This window comes from Corylus avellana, chromosome ca1 (genome assembly GCF_901000735.1).
Source record: "Corylus avellana chromosome ca1, CavTom2PMs-1.0".
Taxonomy (NCBI): Eukaryota; Viridiplantae; Streptophyta; class Magnoliopsida; order Fagales; family Betulaceae; genus Corylus; species Corylus avellana.
In genome coordinates, this window is record NC_081541.1 from 47,848,448 (window position 1) to 47,859,512 (window position 11,065).

The 11,065-nt window shown below is 34.0% G+C and overlaps 1 non-coding gene and 1 pseudogene across 1 annotated transcript; both read right to left on the bottom strand.

Moving 5' to 3' along the window:
- Positions 1-2,690: 2,690 nt before the first annotated feature.
- Positions 2,691-7,822, bottom strand: LOC132165766 (disease resistance protein RPV1-like; annotated as a pseudogene).
- On the bottom strand, positions 3,274-3,354 carry LOC132168318 (small nucleolar RNA R160). The gene has a single exon (XR_009438834.1). It is a non-coding gene; the product is annotated as a small nucleolar RNA R160 (small nucleolar RNA).
- Positions 7,823-11,065: the final 3,243 nt, after the last annotated feature.

Below are 11,065 nucleotides of genomic sequence, written 5' to 3' on the forward strand. Positions count from 1 at the left end.
TTTTTTGCTATGCAGTCTGCAGAAGATAAGTGAAAGAGAACTATTTGTTGAAGGCTTTGTTGCCAAGAGAAAAAGTTTCTTATTTTGTTTTTTTCTTTAGTGATTTAATTCTCTTTTGTCAAGCTTTGGGTTTTGAATAGTTTTATTATAGAATTTCTTCTTAGTAGTCTCCACCTATAAATATAGGCTTATGCAGCGGAATTATGTAAATCTTGATGTTAAGTGTAATTTGCTTATTTGTGATTCGAAAAATTAATTTGTTGCAACAAATTGGTATAAGAGCTAAGGATAACTACTGCAAAATTTGTAAATTCAATGTTGTACATAAGAAATACTATCTCCTTAACAAACGTTAAGTCAGTTTTAAATTCTGTGAACTAGCCTACAATATTGAATAGAAAAGGCAATGATGATTGGGATGAGGATTTATTTATTAACGGCAATTTCGAAAAATTTCTCTAATTTAAAAGTCAATTTAGTGAGAAGGACTCAAGTAAATTTAAAATAAAATTAAAATAAAAAATCAAGAGGTCGATTGCGATCAAAGTCAAAGAAAAAGCATCATTACAAAGCCGAGTGTTCAAAAAAACCAATACTCGACTCGATTCAACTCAACTCGTTTACAGCCATAGTCCCATAGGCTCAACACAAGCAGCAAGAAGCAATATAAAAAACCAAAATTAACAGGCAAACATAGCAACCTACGTACTGCTTGACACATTAGGTGAAATGGACCCCAAGACCTCACCAACCATCCATACAAAGAGAGTTTTATGCTAAACATGATTACAAGACATAACTCTAGCTTCACTTGAAGCCTTATTCCAAAAAATCATCGAAAATTCTCCTCCAAATAAAATACAATTCAGCTGTGAACATCAGCTTGGAAGCTAGCAATTGAGGGGATTCCCTTTGAAGTAGTATGTAACATTGCATTCATCACACAAAATACTCTCAGAAAAATAAGCGATCATGATTTTCTTCCTCAGCATTGCTACCTTATTTCTACTGTTCAACTTCCTTCTAATGGCAGACAAAAGAGAAGTTCGACACTGAATGCTTTTGCTTTCTTCATCTTTTTTTTTTTTTTTTTTCCTGAGCTACTTTTTACATTTGATTCCTATTATGCAATGAAAATCATTGTATCAGTTTCGGAAACAAGTGCAGTTTACTCTTTTTTTTATTATTTTTAATTTTTGAAGTACAATCAGACAGAAGGGATGGATATTTCCCACTACAGATGGGGCACTTCACTAAATCTGGCTGTGGCCCAATAAGTCACATGGTGGTGGGTATAAGAATTAGCACTCATATTGTTATTGTTTAGTAAAGGCAAAAAGATACCTGCAAGGTGTGATTTCTTTAATGGTAAAAGAGACAGCAAAGAATCAAGCTGTTGTGGTTGTAGACAGAACCACAATGGAGGCAAGGGGTTTATGGCAGATGAGTTGTCCCACTAGACCATGAGTTGAGAGGTTTGGATTACCCAAAGGAATGGATTCCAGTAGGGAAGCATAATCTTCCCCATCCCAGAGCTTTGGTCTGGGCGACGACAGCTTCAATGCTTCCTGAGCATTGCGAAGAAAAGCAAGTTCAATTCCTTAAAAAAAGGTTTGCCCAATAAAATGCTAACAACAGATCCTATTAACTCCAATAACAGAGTTGTGCAAGGAACTTTTTTGTTCATGGCAGAGTGCAAAGGTTATTTGGTGCATAAACACTTTAGCACTCTTCAATGATACCCATTTCTCGAAGTTTCCTTGCCCCTAAACTTGAAGAATCAAGGGGCTATTTGGTGCATAAACAACAAACATAAAAAGAGAGACTCAAATCACCAGAATTAGCACAAATTGGCACTTAAGCCTGAAGGAGCCAATGTAAAATATTTCTGCTACAGGAAATCCTAAAGCATAAAAACAGGAGAACACAATTGAAGCACTCATGTTTTGGTGATACTTAAGGTACAAATTCTCTTCTTAACATAGACAAGCAGGAGAAGCACTCACTTCATAGATCTTGCCAAAGTCTATTATAGGGAGTTGGTCCAATTGCTTTTCAAGATGAGCAATGCAGATACAATTTTTGGGGAAGTAAAATGAAGGGAGACTCAAAACTACATATGCCACACATTTTCCAGAAATTTACAGGTGCAAACCTAATCCTGATCTAACTTTTTAATTTAACATAAAAATGGGATTGACCAAATCACACATTCCTATCTAAGGCCTAACGAACCTTCAGAATCACTGAAAGAATACAGGAGATTTTGAACAGATTATACCTTCTAAACATATATATCTAGGCATCATACATTGAAAATCATCGAGAATCATAGATAGAATTCTTTTAACAGACACACCAAAATTTTAATTTATATCCCAAAAAGTCAGGAAAGGGCTCAGTGTCTTGGTAGGAACCTTTTCATAGAAGTTGAGTCGGAAAAAAAAAATACAATGTAGAGTCTATATTCTAAATCTGTACAATAGAAAATAGCTACTAAATCACACAGCAAACATGTCCTCTCTCCTCTTTCACTCTACCTGTCATTTGTCAAAGGCTTGGGAAGCAACAATGAACGAGCAAAGAAGAAATTTTTTTGTTGCACCATGCTCGTACAGTCTGAAATATAAGTAGATAACAGACTATGAATAATGGTGCCAATACTCACTCAAATTTCCCATCACCTGCAAGTCCATTGAATGGAAATTAAAAACTTTAATTTCCCTTCATTGCCAACTGAAGTTTTTTGATAAGCATTCCCATAGCCCTCAATTTATCCTCATGCAAGCAGAAAGAACACTTTTTAATTATTCAAACAACTCAAGGGCACAAGAAATAAACCTCAACCAAATGTAAGGGTCTATGCTATAGAATGGAAGACCCAAAACCATAAGTGATCCATTGGATGATTGTAAGAAGAACAACCCCAAATGAAAGTTTGCTTCTTTTAACTATTGGAATACGGGGTACCCAAAACTTTGCAATATTCAATTTTACGGCCTACAGCAGCCACCACTCGAGCGGAAGCAACCCAATGTGCTCTGCTCAAGCATAGCAGCCCAGACTGCTCTGCTCAAGCGGTCTTCAGCAGCCAGTTTCATAAAAAGAAAGGATCTCATCACAGACAAGATCTTTTCCACTCAAAGGTTTGTTCCAATTTCAGCATCATTAGAATAGAATTTAAAATTTCAGTTTTTCTCACACATTTTTTCAAACACATTATTTTCTTTCACGCCTCAACAGTGAAAACAAAGCAAGAACTTGAGGTGGGAAAGCAAAGTCAGAGAACTTTGAAGACCAGAATGATATGGGGTTCAACATCATATTCGGATATAATCACCTCATCATTTTGCTTTGGTACTTCTAGATTGGACTTTATCTCACAGCACATGTGGTAGGACCTCTTGTCTTGGACTTTATCTCATTAGCAATGTCAAGAATTGTTGCTGCACTGACTTGAGCACCACTGAAGTGACCCAGAGCAGGAACATCACTAACACGAACAACTTGATGTCTCGGTGCCTTTCGTCGAGATAGTTCTGTCGGTGTCTCGGTGCCTTTCGCTTGTGCCTCAAGCGAAGATTTGGAACCTCACAACCAGAGAGGAAATTGCCTTGATCCTTGTCACGCTTGGACAGGAACTATTTCAAAAAAAAAAAAATTGTTCAGAACAAAAAAACTGCACACGTGCGCACACAAATACAGTGAGAGAGAGAGAGAGAGAGAGAGAGAGAGAAACCTGCAAAAGAAGACGACTCCTATAATTATATTTTGGATTGTTGCAATATTCCAGGTGAATTATTGCTGTAATTTCCAAACTCTCCAATTTCTGAATCTTAACCAATTTCTGAATCTCAACCGATTTCTGAGAGTTTGCTAAGTAAAGATGAGGCGAACTTTTCAGGTTCGACAGATTTGGGAGTGTTTCTATTGATGTGCAGCCACTTGCATCTAAAATCCATAAACTTGCGGGGAGTTCTAAAATTGATTGAAGACTCGCGCAGTCACTTAACATCAGTGTAGTTAACTTAGGAAGGCGGCCGATGCAATGAGGTAGATTAAGGAAATTGTTTCTTCCTATATCCAATTCCTCGAGTGAAGACAAACACCCAGATCAATTGGAAACCCATCTTCAGATAGATTGCAGTCGTAGAGATCTAGCCTTCTCAAAGAGCATAGTCCAGAAATGGAAGCTGGGAGGAAATGTGTGGGATTGGAGCTTTTTGGTGATATCCACGATGAGAAACGCGATAACCAAGATTTTGAAGATTGTCCTTCACATCCGGATAATGACGCAGTTTCGAGATTCTTCAAAAGACCAAAGGAGGCAGGGAGTTGCATAATAGCAGTTCTGTCCGCATGCAATTTCCTTAGAGCTATCATATTCTCCAATTGCTCTGGTAGCTTATCAAGTTTTAAGCAGCCAGACAAGTTAAGAATTTGAAGAGATTTTAAGTTTGTAGTACTTTCTGGAAGATTCCTTAAGTTCTGGCATCCTTCTAAATTCAGCAAAACAAGTCTTTCTAGATTTCCAATGGACTCATGAAGCTCAACCAAACTTGTGCAACCTTCAAGTATCAGTATCTCCAAAATTGGGACTTGTAAGAAGTTTGGTGTCTTAGTGAGAAATTTGGAATTTTTTAGATTAAGGACTTTCAACCTGTTGAGTATCTGTCAAAACAAAATCGTTAAAAGAGAAGAAAGAAAGTCTTGACTTACAAATTTAACAATAATGAAGAAATAAAAGGAAATGTAAGATTTAATATTATACTTTGATCTCCTTCCAGACTTGTTTGATATTACTATCTTGCATGTCAAGGATAACAAGGTTCTCTAAATGAAAATTTGATGGGAGAAATTTTAAAGGACACCTATGCCAACAAAGCCATCTTAACCCTTCAAAAAGATGTCCATAGCATCTTGTGAGATTTGCACCATTGATTTGGAGCAATCTCAAATTTTTCATCTTTGCAAATGCTTCAATTTTAATATGTACATCTTCAAGTTTAGATGGATTTAGAATGAGACCCTCAACTGCTTCTGATCCCTGGAGAAATAGACAATAGGATTAGTACCACACATTAATGTAATGCATACATGATTATAAGTGCTAATAATGTGATTTGCATGCCTTTTTACTATATCCGTTGTTGACATGATTTAGAATTTTTTATATATTTATTTAAGATCATACCGTTGTTATGTGTTATGTGGATAAACTATTCAAGAAATGATGCATGCTTAATTAGTAAAAAAACATGACAAAACTCATGAATACCTATATAACAAGCATATTATGTGTCAGTGTATTCAAGTGTTTATATATGAATGATTAATTATGCTTCTTACCATTTGTTTGTTAAGCACGTGTAAGACATCCTCATGACACCACAATCTACTACGTTTTCCTAGATCATTGGATGATCTTTCACGAACAATCTCCCTTCCCATATCTCGAATTAGATCATGCATCCACAACCCATTGCCAATGATAGTGACAAGAGACCTCTGAATGAGAATATTAATACCAATTTCAGAAAAGAAACCACAACCATCAAATATTTTGATGGCATAATCTTTATCCATACCAACAAAGAAACACGCAATATCAAGGAATGTGTCCTTCACGGTATCATCATCTAGTGAATCAAAGCTCATTCTAAATGTTTTTTGAATCTGGTGGTGAGGATATTTTTGTAGTTTTTCCAATGCATTTTTCCATTCTATAGTGCTTCTTCCAGATAGATAGGAACCCAAAATTTCAAGAGCTAATGGAAGCCCTCTCACATAATTAACTACACTAATTGAAAGCTCTTGGTAATCTTCTTTTGGATGAGCCATCCCAAAGGCATGCCAACTAAAAAGTTGAAGAGATTCCTCACGATTCAATTCCTTGACCTTATATTTTTCATGTACTCCAAGTTCAATTAGCAAATGTTCATCTCGAGTTATTAAAATGACTCTACTTCCTGGACCAAACCATTCAGAGCTTCCAGCTAATGAATTGAGTTGTTTCAAGTTATCCACATCATCAAGAATAACAAGAACTCTTTTACAACGAAATCTTTCCTTAATCAAATTGATTCCTCTATCAACATTGGCAATCTTCAAGTTCTTGGATTTTAAGACTTCAGAAAGAAGTTGTTCTTGTAAATGAACTAAACCATTGGGTTGTTTTGAAATTTCATTAATGTTTAAAAGACAACTGCTTCCTTCAAATCCATTATATATTTGGTTATAAACAGCTTTAGCTAAGGTTGTTTTACCGATTCCACCCATGCCATAGATGCCTACAATGTTAACATCACTTTTTCCAAGATTTAATAAAGCTTTCATCTTTTCAATACGATAATCTATACTTATTGGATGTTTGGCAATATCCAAGCAAGCATTGTTCACTTTACTCAAAACTTCTTCAACAATTTTCTCGATGAACCTTGATTCGTACCTGATAAATATAATTTAAAAGAAAACAAAAGAACAACATGAGCACAAGTAAAGAAAATAAAGAAAATTATATGAGTCATATGTGTCAAAAGGATATTATTATTTCGGTTATTTGAGACTAATTTTTGTGGTATACAATAAAGTAATATATATCAAATTTATTAAGAATGCCATTAAATATATTTCTATGCAATTTCTTATCCTACCAAATGACATGCAAGGAAACAATTTTCGTCATTTTTTTTTTTCCCCATTTGGATGTAAAAGTCAATAAGACTATATTTGATACGCGAAATAACTATTTCATTAAAAAAATAAATAAATAATATTTATTAAGAACTGAAATTTGAGAGTAATAGTTATTTCGTGTACCAAACACAACTTAACTGTTTCACGGAAAGCATTACTATAAAAGCATTATGTACTCTGCCGGTATAATGGGCATGGAACAGAAAACCATCAATGAATTAATGCAACTAAGAATTACCTTTCTATATATGTATACAATTTATTTTTATTTAACTGTGTGGCCACCCTAATTTTTTTTAAAAAAAATAATAAAAATAATAATAACTTAAACGGTACCACTATTAATTTGTCAAAATATTCCTACAACAAGAGAAGAAGATAGATTTTTAAAAAGTATTTTGCATTTTGAGGGGCATTTTGTGTTGTTTGTTGACAAAAAGTAAAATAGTAATAATAATGATGCATCAAAAAGCACAAGAGACATGCAGCAACATATATAATACCCGTTTGCAACGTTTTGGATATCCCAACCGGAATAATTTGCAGCTTCAGTTAGAGCTGCTCTCCACTTGTGCACCTTCTCCATCTCTGCTTGAAACCAGTCTTCATGCCTAGCAAATGCTTCAGCAAAAGTTCCGGTTTGTTTTCGCACATCGGATGGGTTCACGTCATAAAATATGGGAAGAAGAGTTTGGCCTATAGAATTCTTACAACGTATGATCTCCACAAGCTCATCAAGGCATGAACTAGAAGAAGCATATCCTTTTGAAAAAACCACAATAGAAACCTTTGATCCTTGAATAGCTTTGAGCAATTCGGTAGAGATGTGCTCCCCTCTAGGAAGCTCATCATCATCTCGGAAGGTGTGAATTCCAACATTCACCAAGGCGGTGTAAAGGTGATCAGTAAAAGCTTTGCGAGTATCTTCACCTCTAAAACTTAAGAAGACGTCGTGATTCCAACGAATTTGAGCAGCCATGAATATGGAGGTGCTTGCTGTAAACTTGACTGAAAAAGAAGCCTCTTGTGAGTTAAAAGGAGTAGGCTGTGTCCTGAATATATGATCAGTTTTTCGAGTAAAAGCAAAAGGAAGCCTGCAATATGCAATATGATGCAATTACCATCCACTTTCCCTCAATAGTTGTAGGCCAATCTTTTCCTATCCACTTTCCTTCAATGCACAATGTTGACGTTGACCAAGACGAAGTACTTGAGCCACGATCTACTCTGGCGTAGCCACGTGGAGGATAAATCTCAAATATGTTTTGTAGAAATTGAAATGATAAAAGTGAACAGAAATATCATTTCCAAATTATTTCCAAAATAAAAAAGAAGAAGAAGGAGCTAGGGGTGAATAACTAAAAAGGCATCCACCCCTCTTTTTTTCTATTTTTTTTTTTTAAAAATAATTTATAAGCTTTTTTTAGTTCATATATTTATAGTTTTAATATATTTATTTATTTTTAATTAAGAATAGCATGTATCATCATTCTATTGGTGATGACGTGATACCCTAATAAAATCCATCATGTATTTTGATGAAATTTGATTATTGGGACTAAATTGTTATCTTGGCATATTCCGATAATCTCTGAATTATTTTATTTTATTTTTGTATATCACATATGGATTTGTAATTTAGGCCAACCATATTAACTGATTTTGCATTTATATTTTTTTCGTTTAAGACTTTTTTTAATTGTTTTTAGTTTTTTTTTAATTTTTTTATATTGACTTTTTTTATTTGTTTAAATTAATTTATAAGGGTTTTTAAAATTTTTTATATATTTATATTTTTTGTTTTAATTTTATTTGGTCTTTGGTTTTTTATTTTTTTTATTTTTTATTGAAACTAGTACTGATACATTAATAATAATTTTTAAAAAAAAATTTATTGAATTTTAAGGGTGTTATATATAATTTGTGTTTATAAAGTTAGGGTATTTTGGTCATTTCAAATTTGTTAACGAGGTTGACTGATGGAATGGGGTTTTTGGTAAGTAGATGGTAGTTTGATGTAGTCGGGTGATGAGCATGGTAGTTCATGAGGCATATTAACGGAGTGTAGTAGTTCATGAGAGAAAAAGGTAATTACCCTTATATAAAACTATGAGATTTTATTGTTTTCTTTAAAAAAATAAAATTGTTTTGTGGGTGGATGGATGAGATTTTATTTTTGTGTGCTTTATTCATTTATTATTGGCCAATTTGGCTTGTAGTTTGAAATGTCAATTAAACACTTAATATCGTGTGTTCACTATCTAGCTGTGAATATTATTTCTTGTTGGGATTGCACTATTGCAGGAACGATGTTGATGTATTAAGAGATGGGAACTTGATTGGCATGTATTTAACTCGCGAATGGTTCACGATAATATATTTAATTTGAAAAAAAAAAAAAAACCCTCATATATATATATATATATTTCCCAATATTTAATGCATAATTTTGTTTCATTAAAATTGGTTTTATAGTTAAATAAATGTATTCATGAAGTACATGCGTAACACGTTGGAATGTTCATATGACAGAAAGAGGCTCTCTTTGTCAAAATTAGTTGCTTACCCATTTAAATTAGACGAAATTTTTCTTAGGATCTCTGAATTATGATGTGTTTTGAGAAGATCCCTTAAATTTTAAAAATTCTTAATTTCATTTCTGAGCTTTTAATTTGATGCAATGTACTTCCCTCCGTCAATTTTCATCTCTAAACGGACGTTAAACATAATTAAATGACCTTTATACCCCCTAAATTGTTTATAAAATTTTAAATTTACTCTTGTGACCAAATTATTTTTCAAAATAATAAATTGCATAGGATAATAAAACATGATTTTTTTTTTTTTTTTTTTTTTGAGAATTATAACATTTCTTTGTTTGGTTTCACTGATATCCTTTTTATTGGAGAAATTAAACAGATGTGGAAACAATGACATCCTTGGTGGACTTAGTTGAACCGATTAACATGAAGTGTGTCAATGCATTATAACATAATAATAAGGGTTAAATGACATGTGCTTTTGCACCAGAATCAAATAGCCACTTCGGTTGTCAAAAATGTCACAAATGATACTTATGGTAAAAAAATAAACTCACTTGATACTTCTGTCAAAATTCTATTAGCTTTTTTACAGAGTACCACGTCACCCTTACACGTGGACTGGTACCTATGGTTTCAAGGTGACACGTGACGTGACACCTGTGTTTTTAGGTGCCAAGTTAGATTTATATATATATATATATATATATATATATATATATATATATATATAGATCGGCCCCTTGTGGATAGTCGGAACCACCTCGAGGCCTTTGGGGTGCCGGAACCAACTCCCATGCTAGCGGCCACCCCAGCGATCCAATCCGCATCCACCATTGACTCAAGTGGAGATCAAAGGGTCAATGGGTGGCATTGGTAGGATGCGTGGGTCGAGGGCATTAGATTTGGGAGGAAAAAAATATAAATGATTTGGCAGAATAATCACGGACTTTTGCACGTGTACAAAATAACCCAACTCACCTTGAATAAGGTAAAAAAAAAAAGAACAATCATGATTGATAAAAGTGAAAAATACCAATCCTAATTATAAGTAGGGGTGATATCGGTTTGGTTAACAAAATTGTCAATTTAAACAATTAATTCACCAATTACGTTTCGATAAGGATTTATTTTGAAATATTCAATTAAAGGATATTTCGGTTAAAATCATTCGGTTAATCGGTTAGCTGTGAGATTTTTTAATTGGGCCAAAAATTGATTGTGTTTGGGATCCAAATTGTTTTTTTGGGCTAAAATAACTTATTAAACCAAACAAATTTAAAATGGGCCATTAATTAACACAATAAGAGTCTACCATATATGTTCTACTAATAAATTGGTCCTAGAATCCAAAAGTCCATGAAGCCAAAAGTCCATCAATCATTTGGGTGGCACATGAGGCCAACAACAAATGCGTGGGATTCACGCGCAATGGAGGATGGTGTGGTGGATAGGCCTGGGCATCGGTCGGTGTCGGCAGAAAAAAAAAATTTGACCACACCAAAGTCGGTAAAGTCGGTAATTTCACCGCCTTTAACGACCGAACTACTCTTCCGACACCGACAAGTCGGTTATGATGTCAGTCAGTAATTGCGGTTTGGGCTGGGCTACGACTTTGTATTGGGCCTATTGGACCTATTCATTTTGGGCCTAATTGGGACTAATTTTGTTAATTTTATTAGGCTCAATTTAATAGTTTACTCAAAACGGCGCCATTTTGAGTAGCATATATATATTAAAAAGAAAAAGTATTAATATTCAAAACGGCGTCATTTTGACATGTTACTCAAAACGGCGCCTTTTTGAGTAGCATATATATATATATATAT